Source organism: Podarcis cretensis (assembly GCF_951804945.1).
Source record: "Podarcis cretensis genome assembly, chromosome: 8".
NCBI lineage: Eukaryota > Metazoa > Chordata > Lepidosauria > Squamata > Lacertidae > Podarcis > Podarcis cretensis.
The window spans coordinates 34,036,107-34,048,418 of record NC_137177.1 but is presented as its reverse complement, the minus strand read 5'-3'; the positions used below and the strand labels follow the sequence as shown (position 1 = coordinate 34,048,418).

Here is a 12,312-nt window from a genome sequence, read left to right as displayed (position 1 = left end):
ACTCTCGCCCTCTGAATGAATTAATACCATGCCAAGAGTGGAAAATTAAATTCACAGCCCCAAACACACAGGCTACCAACCAATTCCTTTGCTATCTGATGCAAGCTACTGACAACCACCTTTTAGGAAGCTGGCCAGCAGCTGGGAATCACCCCCACCCTCCAACAGATTAGGGACACTGACACACACACACACACACACACACACACACACACACACACTGTATTTTCCCCAAGGAGATGAAGGCTCTCCCCCTCCTCATTTCCCACAACAACCTTGTGAGGTAGGCTAGACTGCCCCAAGCTCCCCCAGTGAGCTTCAAATTTGAGTGGGGATTTGAATCCTGGTCTTCCAGGTCCTAGCCTGACACTCTACCCACTACACCACAGGTGCTTGGTTGCTGTAGCATTTGTCACTAGGGCATATCTGCCTATTTGGTGGTGCTGCCTGATGTGTGACAAAGCATGGCAAAAGACCTGGCTCATGGGAAGCAGGTAAGGTGTTGGTGGGGGTAGGGGGGATGTAGAGAGAGAGAGCTTCTATAGCAGAGATGCTCACCTGCTCCAGGGCCAATATGGCAGCTTGGATGATAGGAGCTTGGGAGGGGAAGAAACAGGCGTGTCTGACTTCCTTAAGGAATGAAGCAGAAGCTTGAGAAATCCCCCAGAGTCTCTTAGCACCCATAAGAATATAAAAAGGTAAAGGTACCCTTGCCCGTACGGGCCAGTCTTGACAGACTCTGGGGTTGTGCGCCCATCTCACTCAAGAGGCCGGGGGCCAGCGCTGTCCGGAGACACTTCCGGGTCACGTGGCCAGCGTGACAAAGCTGCATCTGGCGAGCCAGCGCAGCACACGGAAACGCCGTTTACCTTCCCGACAGTAAGCGGTCCCTATTTATCTACTTGCACCCAGGGGTGCTTTCGAACTGCTAGGTTGGCAGGCGCTGGGACCGAGCAACGGGAGCGCACCCCGCCGCAGGGATTCGAACCGCCGACCTTTCAATCGGCAAGCCCTAGGCGCTGAGGCTTTTTACCCACAGCGCCACCTGCGTCCCCCCATAAGAATATAGAGACACATTAAACCTCTATGCTAAGGCATTAAATCTGAACCCTCCTCTTTCTTCCAAGCTGAAGCCAAACAGGTGGCCTGTGGAGTCCCCTCTCACTAACTGAAGGAGCAGACCCTCCCACATTGACCTGTCCAGGTGTTAAGGAAAGCTGAGGAGGCCCTCTTGGCAATGCAAGGGCAATGAAATGGAATCTGATTCCTCTTCTTCAAGAGATGAGAGTGAGGCTCCAGAAGTAAGTCCGTCAAATGAGTCTCATGGTTCCAATGCCCTGTTGCTCTAGGGTCGGCTAGGCCCCTTCCGCTTAAGAGGCACATTTCAGTGACATCAGAGCTTGCAACTGCTTCTCCGTTAAATGGCTCATTTACAAGCTGACTGGTGCTGGAACAGCATCTGAGCTCTGCTCGCAAATCGTACTCCTCCTGAACCCTGCACAAGGCTTCATCTTGGAAGAGGTGAGGACTTGCATCACAATAGCTATAGCCCTCTGTGGTTCAAAGGGCAGTGGTGTGAGAGAGGGTCTTCTCTGTGGTGGCCCCCAGGTCATGGAATGTCTTCCCCTCTGAGGCATACAATGGCATAAATATGTGCATTTGTCAGGATGCATCTTTTTACCCCTGCATTTAGTCTTCCCTCCTTCTGGCCTGCTGTTTGGTTGACTTTGTCACTGGTTAGTTTTGTGGTTTTATTTTATAACAATGATAATTTGCACATATTTTAAATATGATCTTTTTGTAACTCTCCAAGGGGCCGTTTGGTGAAGAGTAGGCTGTAAGAACAAATAGTGAAATAGATCAATATCCTGCTGCCTCACAGTGTGAATGTCAGCCTTTGTTGCAAAACCTTAGCTGTGCCTTCACATTTTCCAGCAAAACTTCCACCATACAGATGTTGTAAAAATGGAGCCAGAGGGGAGTTTGAAAATACAGCCGACAAGCTGGATGCCTTAACGTGAGCCTGAGCTGACCATACAGCCTCCAGGAGGGTTCCCTCTCCTTATAGTTTTGTCCTGTGAAGGATATATTGGCTGCAGAAAGGCAACTGGTGTAGATCTCTGCCAACAAAGTAGAGAGCAAAGGACAGGGCAACACTGTGGCTTGGTGATTTATTAGCTACCAGGCTCAGCTGGCTGGTTGGGACATCCATGATTTGCTAGTTCCCAGAAGAGGTTGTAATCTTGGCTTGTGGCTGGCTCCCATCAGTTCCCAACAAAGAGTCCAGATTTTCCATTGTCAAAATCAATGGGATTTTGTTTTCCTTTTTTTTGTTTCATGTATTCACAAAATGAGTTGGGCTTTGTGGCTACAGATGGGCAAAGGCTGGCTGGTGAAATTCCAATCTGTCCAGAGAGGCTTGCGAGCAAATGCAGTTGCACCCAAGGTTAAGCAGGGCTGCCTATTATGCCAAGAGTTCTTTAAAATATATGTATTTTAGGGAGAATTCCATTATGTAATGGAATCTGAGATATATTGCAGCCCCCCTTTTATATTATATATATAGTATATAATCACCCAAAAGCTGCAACTTGCTCATTTTACTCCTCAAGTAATAATTATTATTATAAGCAGGAGGGAGGAAAGGAATTTATAGCATCAACTTCTCTGTTGGAGAGACGCCTTCTTGCAACCGGCGGCTCAGAGCTTCCTGGAGCTCCGGGAGGGACTATTTGGGGGCTGAGTAGAAGAGAGAGGCAGGTTGTTTTCCAGAAATGCATCTGGAGCCCTTGCTTAGACACGAAGGAGGAAAGGCGTCATTATTTGTCATTATTGCTGCCGGTCCCCTTTCGCCCCCGACTGCAACTCTTGAGATCCTCTGCATTTTGCCGAGCCTGCTGATATCATCCTGGCTGCTGCTAATATATAAACCAGCATATTGCCCTCCCACTTACAGATTGAATTCTCCCCCCAACATTTGCTTTAAATATCCGTGCTTAAGTGCAGATTTCTTTTGCTCACTGGGGTGGCAGCTTGCCAAGCTGAAGGGAAGCAAATGGAGGGAAGCTGATAAAGAGTGGAGAGAGGGGAGAAGGGAGGATTTCAGGTCCTGTGGAATGCCTAAGCTGTTTTGTTTTGACTATGGCAGACCAACACGGCTACCTATCTGTAAGCTGGGGACAGACTAACATGTGGCCACACAGTCTCCTAAATCAAAATTCAAAGTGGACCCTGGGGCTCTTACTTGACAGAAACACTTTGGGGCTTTTCTAGCATAGCAAAGCTGACTTCAGTAGGATTTGTGAAATTTTTTGAGTGCAGGGGAAGCTAATTCATGGCCCACAGGACGTACCTAGACTTCTAGAGCACCTCACCTCTGGTCAGACAAAATATTTGGGGCAAAAAGAATTTTGATTATACCAGAGATGGTAGGGGCTATGGCCCTCCTGATGTTGTTGAACTACAACTCCCATAACTTGCTGAGGTAGGAAGGGTCCTATATCCTGATGAGTAGAATAAATGGACCCACACTCAGAGATCTGAGAGGTTGAGGCCAGGACCCTCTGTGATGTTGTACTGGAACTTGGGGCACACCTACCTTGTAGGGTACAGCCACTCGGGATAAGGATTTGTCTCAGGTTGGCCCTGGATCAAAAAGCCTGAAAGTTTCCTTTGTCTCAGCCAACCTCCTGATGATGGTGGCTGTGTGCTAGTGGGTGGGGGAAGGGACAGGAATCTGCTTAATGGTGCTCTCATCTTGAAGAATGATGAGAGTCTGATAATCAGGCTGAAGGTTTCATATTCTCCTCAGCTCCCTCACCCCAAGCTCAAAAGAAGGCATTGATGGTATGCAGGCATTGTTTCCTGTTACTAGACTTTATTAGGTAGAAGACGTTGCTTTACCAGATTCCTCAGACTCAGAAGACATCATTATCCCTCAGAGCACAGGAGACAGCGGCTGCAGAGTTGGGCAACAGCTCTCGCCCAACAGCAGTAACTGTTTGGTGTCAGTATCCAGAAGGTCTGAGATATGTATATTTGAATGTCATTTGGCCTTGCATGCATTTTTACAAGTCATATTTCCTAAGCGGATGCTTTATGCTATTTTCTCTAGCATATGCAATTTTTTAGCACAGTGTCTCCATAGTATATGCATTTTGGCATGGGGTCTTTGATCGAACAACTGTATTGCAAAGTCCAGAGGAGTGTGAATCTTGAAATATATCCACGTCTCAGTTCATGTGTTGCTTCAGGAAGCATGACTTTGGTCGATTCTCATAAAAATTCAAATCAAACATCTCATCCCTACATGCGGCTTGGCTTGCTTAGATGAGTCATCTCATGTCAGCTTTGGCACACAGACTCGGTTTAGCTGCTCCCTGCCCACTACTGATGAAGGGGGTGGAGTAGCGATGGCCTCTTCCCCAGCCCCCTCTCTTGACGAAGCTGGCTCTGGAGAGGAAGACAAAGCAAGCACAAGAGTTCAGATGTGTAAGGTGTGTTAAGTATCTAAGCAACGGGAGCCGATGTGGGAGCTAGTGCTATTGTTTGCAGAGTGTACTTGCAAATCTTCCTGCCTGCACGCATGCGTGCCAGCAGATGCCTCTGTGTGCAGTGAGACAATGCAACCTGCTGACACAATGTGGCCTAGCAATTATTTTTAGCTCATCAACATTTTCTTGCCATATGAGAATCAGATCAAAAGCCCCACCCCCATGTGTTGCACTGCCAGGTAGATCTATTGTTACTCCCACCCAGACAAGAGGTCCAAAGTTGGCTAAGAGCAGGACATGAAGCCTCAAGTGCCCCTCATTTGAACAGGAAGGATGGCCCCCCAAAAGCCTGGGGCCAGTGATTCATGTTATGAAGGCAGGAACACCTGGCTGGGGAAAAACAAAAAAGACTGAATTGTCAGCAGAACGACAATAATCTCATTTTTAATATTTGATGGGAGGGAGAGTTGGAAAAGAGATTTTTAGAAAAAGCTCCCAGAGGAATCCTTGACAGCTTTCCAAAGCACTTAATTCTGCCTCTTTCTTTCCATCTCTGGATCAGTCTGGGAGCATGACAGCAATTTTTGAAATAGTCTTTCTTTTTCTCCTGGAAGGAAGGAAGGAAAATATATATTGTGCTGAGCTACAATTCTTTTCATTTTTGTTCTTTTTCAAATCTAAATTTAATGGATCCCAACTGTTACCTGCCTCGTTAGAATGTATGTACTCCAGATTGCAACTATCCAGGTTGTTTTCTTTGCTTAAAAATAAAGGTCGCAAGAGAGAAGGGAAAGGAACTGCTGTAGATCATGGGAACAGGAGAGCTGCATCTGTCCCCTGTGCATAGATGGTGGCACTTGGGCCCCACTTACTCATGGGGGAAGTGGGGAACTGAAATTCCCAAGATACAGTGCCATGTGCTAGAGGACTGAGCAGCTGGTTCTACATGGCACATGCAAGAGATAACTGGATTACTCGCAGCAATGAAAAATGGACATTTATACACAATTCTCTCAAAGTGGGGGAACTCGAATTATATCACAAATAGTTTAAGTCCGTGTGTGTGTGTGTGTGTGTGTGTGTGTGTGAGAGAGAGAGAGAGAGAGAGAGAGAGAGAGAGAGATGGGGGTGTTGAATTTCGTACACATATAATCCTAATCTGAAAGAGACACATTAGCAATTATTTTCCTATGAATATGGGACATTTTTACTACTCGAAAATGTTTAACAGAACATACATAATCGGTCTGTGACAATAATTTGTTTTAAACTGTTTTTTATATTGAGTTTTAAATTGCTATAACCCACCCTGGGACCTTACGATGAACTGTGGTTAAGAAATTTGTAAATAATAATACTATATTTCTAGGCACCCTAGAAAGCTTGTATTTATTATGTGTATAGTTGAAGACACACTAATTGCTAACAAAGCATGAAATGAGAATTTGCCATTTGTAAACCTCTCCCTAGGAATAGGGGGCATGAGTTATATTCCCAAATGCTTAAAGTACTTCCAGTTTTTCAAGAAGGTGAAAACCGGCACACACATAGCCCTGTACCTGCTGATCACTAGAAAAGTATAGATATAGTAGCAACTCCTTGTGATAGGAAGTTCCAGTGGCTGGGACTTTTACAGAATCAACTTCCTTGTGAGGAGGTATAATGGAAGTTTTTTGTAATATCCCTTCCACTATTTACAAATATTTACACTGAGCAGGGGCAAGTGGGCGGGCAGCCCCATCAAATTTCTACTTCTTCCCCATCAGCTCCAAGAAACTCAAACTTCAACTTTCTCTGACCAAATGCAAATAGCCATATGACTCCTAGCTAAGGTGTGACTTGTATTTCAGTGGTGTGGTATATTAAAGTATGTTTGTAAAACAGCTCAAAGTGTTTACTTGCAGCGGACCTGGGTTTCTTGGGTTTTCTTTCCTCATGGGTCTCTCTCTCTCTCTCTCTCTCTCTCTCTCTCTCTCTCTCTCTCTTTCTTTCTTTCTTCTCTCTCTCTCTCTCTCTCTCTCTCTCTCTCTTTCTTTCTTTCTTTCTTCACACTGATTCCTTATGTATGCACTTAAAACTCTTAATGTACATAAAACAAAAGTGGGTTTGCAAACAGACACAACTAATAATAATAATAATAATAATAATAATTTTTATTTATATCCCGCCCTCCTCAGCCGAAGCCGGGCTCAGGGCGGCTAACAATAATCAAATAATCAAACAATCAAATAATCACACATTCTAAAAATATTTCATTATAAAAATTAATTAAAATCAAATTAATGGCAACCGATTAAGCAAAATTCTGTGCAGGTTGCCTGTCAAAGAGCTTCCATTCACTGGAGATCCCTCCCAAGTGTCCACTTGGGGCAGACCCAACTCTGGTTCTCAGTAATAGAGGAAATGGGCCTGGGAAGGACCAGGGGTGGGAACTATAATGGTCAGGGGCTTGGAGAGTGTGGACAAAGAAAACAGAAAGAGCAGGGATGGGTAACTCTTGGAGCCCTCATGAGGGTTGGGGTGTTTGTCATGAATTAAGGTCTCTGGATCTGTTGGCAGGAACCGCAATGCTTTGATTGGAGGGGAGGGGGGGGGATATACTGCCGACTGGGTTTCCGCCAAAGCCTTTATCACGCTCTTACAAAAGTGAGGTGTGTAATCAGTTCCAAGCTAAAAGGGGATTTACTGTTTCTTCGGGGAATCTCAGAGCTCTCCGGCAATGAAATGGAAAAACTTTATCATCTGCCTCTGAGCTTTAGGGGGTGGCAAGGAGGGAATGCTGATGAATGGTTGGCGGGGTGTTTATGTGCCAGACTCTGCTCTCATGCAATTAACAAAGCTGGTAAAGGCTGGCAATTTATGTCACGTCTTTGGTCTCTCCCACCAATACCAGTCTCAGATAATGGGATCATGCTGACATTGGCTTATCAGTGCTCTTTGCTCCAACTGGCTTGTCAGTTCCAATATAGACCTCCACACAGATATACTAGTGCTACCATGGGTATTTAGTTTCAGCACTGTGCTAGGAGCAGGACAGAGTGGTGCAGAGTGGTTCTGAGCATTCAAAAACCCATCTAAGCTGAATCAAATGGACCCACTGCTTTACACAAATGTTCTTGGAAAAGCTGAAGCAGTCTCATAAAAATTCATCAGCATTTTGATGTGAATTTATGCTAATACACATATTTTTGCCTAAATATTTCCCCTAATACAGTGTATGTTATGCATGTTTTCTCAAATGTTTCCATTTTCATATATAGTTTGCCCCGGTATGTGTAGCGGGGGATGGGGACAGGGGACCTTACTTGAGAATAGCATTGCAAAATTCAAAGAAGGGAGAATTTCAAATGATTTTTGCATTGTTTCAGGAAGGGTGAATTAAGTAAGTTTACCTTTAAATGTGGACTGAATCAAATATATTTCCCATCCCATAAAAACAAAGGTATCACACAGGCTAAGATCTGCAGTGTCTACCTGATTTGGGCAGGTATTTCTGCTGTGCCAAAATAGGAACTTTTAGAAGAGGAAATTTGCCTCCACCCTATTGGCTGCCATAGTTCTACCCCAGGCTTCCTCAACCTCGGCCCTCCAGAAGTTTTGAGACTACAATTCTCATCATCCCTGACCACTGGTCCTACTAGCTAGGGATCATGGGAGTTGTAGGCCAAAAACATCTGGAGGGCTGAGGTTGAGGAATAATAATAATAATAATAATAATAATAATAATAATAATTTATTTATACCCTGCCCATCTGGCTGGGCCTCCCCAGCCACTCTGGGCGGCTTCCATAGAAACCAAAAATACACTAAAATATCACACGTTAAAAACTTCCCTGAACAGGGCTGCCTTAAGATGTCTTCTGAATGTTAGGTAGTTGTTTATCTCTTTGACATCTGCTGGAAGGGCGTTCCACAGGGCAGGCGCCACTACCGAGAAGGCCCTCTGCCTGGTTCCCTGTAGCTTTGCTTCTCGCAATGAGGGAACCGCCAGAAGGCCCTCGGCGCTGGACCTCAGCGTCCAGGCAGAATGATGGGGGTGTAGACGCTCCTTCAGGTATCCTGGACCGAGGCCGTTTAGGGCTTTAAAGGTCAGCACCAACACTTTGAATTGTGCTCGGAAACGTACTGGGAGCCAATGTAGGTCTTTCAAGACCGGTGTTATATGGTCTCAGCGGCTGCCCCCAGTCACCAGTCTAGCTGCCGCATTCTGGATTAGTTGTAGTTTCCGAGTCACCTTCAAAGGTAGCCCCACGTAGAGCGCATTGCAGTAGTCCAAGCGGGAGATAACCAGAGCATGCACCACTCTGGCGAGACAGTCCGCAGGCAGATAAGGTCTCAGCCTACGTACCAGATGGAGCTGGTAAACAGCTGCCCTGGACACAGATTTGACCTGTGCCTCCATGGACAGCTGTGAGTCCAAAATGACTCCCAGGCTGCGCACCTGGTCCTTCAGGGGCACAGTTACCCCATTCAGGACCAGGGAATCCTCCGCACCTGCCCGCCTCCTGTCCCCCCAAAACAGTACTTCTGTCTTGTCAGGATTCAACCTCAATCTGTTAGCCGCCATCCATCCTCCAACCGCCTCCAGACACTCACACAGGACCTTCACCGCCTTCACTGGTTCTGATTTAAAAGAGAGGTAGAGCTGGGTATCATCTGCATACTGATGAACACCCAGCCCAAACCTCCTGATGATCTCTCCCAGCGGCTGCATGTAAATGTTGAAAAGCATGGGGGAGAGGACAGAACCCTGAGGCACCCCACAAGTGAGAGTCCAGGGGTCTGAACACTCATCCCCCCCCCCCACTTTCTGAACACAGCCCAGGAGGAAGGAGCGGAACCACTGTATGACAGTGCCCCCAGCTCCCAGCCCCTCAAGACAGTCCAGAAGGATGTTATAGTCGATGGTATCAAACGCCGCTGAGAGATCCAGCAGAACTAGGAAACAGCTCTCACCTTTGTCCCTAGCCCGCTGGAGATCATCAACCAGTGCGACCAAGGCAGTTTCAGTCCCATGATGAGGCCTGAATCCCGACTGGAAGGGATCCAAATGGTCTGCTTCTTCCAGGTGTGCCTGGAGTTGTTCAGCAACCACTCACTCAATCACCTTGCCCAAGAATGGAAGATTTGAGACTGGGTGGTAGTTGGCCATCGTGGCCGCATCTGAAGTTTTTTTTTAAGAAGCGGTTTAATAACCGCCTCTTTCAGCGGGTCTGGGAAGGCTCCCTCATGGAGGGCAGCATTCACCACCCCACGAAGCCCATCGCCCAGTCCTTCCCGGGTAGCTTTTATAAGCCAGGATGGGCAAGGATCCAGGAGACAGGTGGTTGGCTTCACTCGTCCAAGCAGCCTGTCCACATCCTAGGAGGTAACAGATTGGAATTGATCCCACGCAACTTGACTAGACAGGACTCTAGCACTCTCCCACCCCGGCCCTGCTCCCACGGTGGAGTCTACTTCTTCCCGAATCTGAGCGATTTTATTTGCAAAAAACTAGCTATTTAGGCTCATCACAGCTATCTGCCAATCACCCAATCCCACCACCCTTCTGAGTAATACCCCTCCCCACCTTCTCACTATATAGAAGGGTCTGGTGACTTCTGTTTCAGTGTATCTGAAGAAGTGTGCATGCACACTAAAGCTCATACCAAGAACTAACTAAGTTGGTCTTTAAGGTGCTACTGGAAGGAATTTTTTTATTTTGTTTTGACTATCCTCTGTAGTCCAGGGTAGCATTCATGATTCACCTACCTAATCAAGTTTTCACCTGGATTCTCCCTGGAGATGTTGGGACTGAACCAGGGAGGGCATGCAAAGCAGCTTCTCTATCACTGAGCCACCCAGCCCTTCAACAAGACACCCAATGCTTCCTATGCACATGTTCACAGAGATATTTAGGGTTAAGTTTCATACATGCAGAAAAACAACCTTGTTTCCTGCACACAAGCAAATACTTGGTTGACCCATCATTCACACATGCTTAACACTTGAGGGCTGCATTAAGTGATCACTTGTATGTGTGAAAAAGCCAACACATGTCAAATGCTACAGACAGAAATTCCCTGTGCTTTTCAGTGGAGTTGGTTCACACATTCAGCTGCCAGTCATCAAGGATGGAGCAAACTGAGTGAAATTCCCCATGATGCTTACTGGAACAACACTGAACAGTCAAGAACTGATCTGAACAAGCTCCCTCATTAGCTTCCTTTTGTTGCCTAATTAATTAATGTTTACAAGACTCTAAGATCCTCTTCTGAAAAGGCACTGACAGCAACACCAAGTATTTTTTATAATAGTAATAATAACTATTCTTATTATCATTAATGCTGATGATTTGCATTAGCCCCTCTTTCAGTTGCATTCATTGCCAATGCAAAGATGTCATTGGGAATTGCTGTCCCAGCTGAAATAGACCAAGCAGACCTGCCTTAAGACTAGAGTCTTGAAATTTGGAGTGAAATTACGACTTCTCTCAAATAATCTTGAGAAAAGGGGATTGTGAAGAAATGGGCCTTTGGGTTAAAGAAGAAAGAGCAGTATCATCATTTGTGATTGGCTGGCAGTATCTGTCCCCTGGATTGGCCAAGCCTACAATAAATATTAGGCTCCTAGCCCCAGAAGAGCCTTCATATGAGACCCAAGCTCCTGCTCAGGCTCAGCTGCCCTGCTCCAGTTGTAATACCAAACACTAGCAGTTTTGGAAAATGTATTTATTTAAAATTGTTTATATCTTCATTCCTCAGGAGATCAGAGCAATGTACAATAAACACAGTAAAAAAGCAACAACCCAACAACCTACAACGACAGAATAAAATACAATGATGTGAAAAAACAGTATCAGATGCCACAGCAGCCAAAATATTTAGGATGACTCCAGAGTCTCTTTAAAAAAGAAAAGGTTGTATCCAATGTTAGTCATACTCAGAGTAGACCCACTGAAATTCATGGACCTAGCTAACTCAAAACCACGTCCTTAGAACTTATAACCAGACACTTTGGAAATGATATTGCTCAGTAACCTGAACTGGTTTAAATGGGGTTTTCACTGTCATGGGCCTGCTTGATTATTGAGTCGTAAGTCACCTGGGCATTTGAATTAATAGAAAAGAATTACTCTTAGGTTATGTGTATGAATAAATGTATGTGCTTTGGGGAAGGGCCATAGCTTAGTGGGAGAGCATGTAGAAGGTTGAATCCCCAGGAGAGATTCTTGCTGTTGGTTGAGCCTTGCAAAGCCCTTTGAGCTGGCCTTTGCAGCAATGCTGAGCAGCTGGTCACCTGTGTATGCAAACCCCTTTCAGCCAAGCCCCATCTTTACCTGCCCTGCACCTGGCAACATGTGTGGTGTCAGGTGTCACACAGGTAGGCGTGGCTCACCTGAAATGACCTCACAGGTCAACGATGGGGTCCTGGTGGGCTAGAAGATCCCACCACTGACCTCAGTCCTGACCTTGTTGGAGGGGCTTCCTGGGAAGAGGAAGTAAGAATAAATTTGGGTCACACATTCTTGATCTTCCTCTCTTCACAATGGGCTCTTGTTTGCCTTTATTTGTTACCAGCAGCCCTGTCAAGACGACCGGCCCTTCCTGGATAGAGAATATTGACAATGCCCCTAGGTTTCTGAGAGCAAGAGCGGCAGTTGATTTGCCAGGAGAGATGAGCGCTGTCTTGCGAGTCACCTCCAGCCCTCAGAGAATTTGGCCATATTGGGGAGATAAGATGAGAGAGGATTACTTACCACTTAGCTACATCTATCCAAAAACATTTAGCCCTGAATGGAATGCAGCTCTCAAGCTGAATTGGCTGTGGAGCCTAATTC

The 12,312-nt window shown here is 45.9% G+C and overlaps 1 long non-coding RNA gene across 1 annotated transcript; it reads right to left on the bottom strand.

Annotated features, from left to right (window-relative positions):
- Nucleotides 1-3,857: 3,857 nt before the first annotated feature.
- LOC307221069 lies at nucleotides 3,858-12,180 on the bottom strand. Its single transcript, XR_013841310.1, has 2 exons — nucleotides 11,871-12,180; nucleotides 3,858-4,452 (listed from the first exon to the last, which is right to left on the bottom strand). It is a non-coding gene; the product is annotated as an uncharacterized lncRNA (long non-coding RNA).
- Between the last annotated feature and the right edge of the window lie 132 nt (nucleotides 12,181-12,312).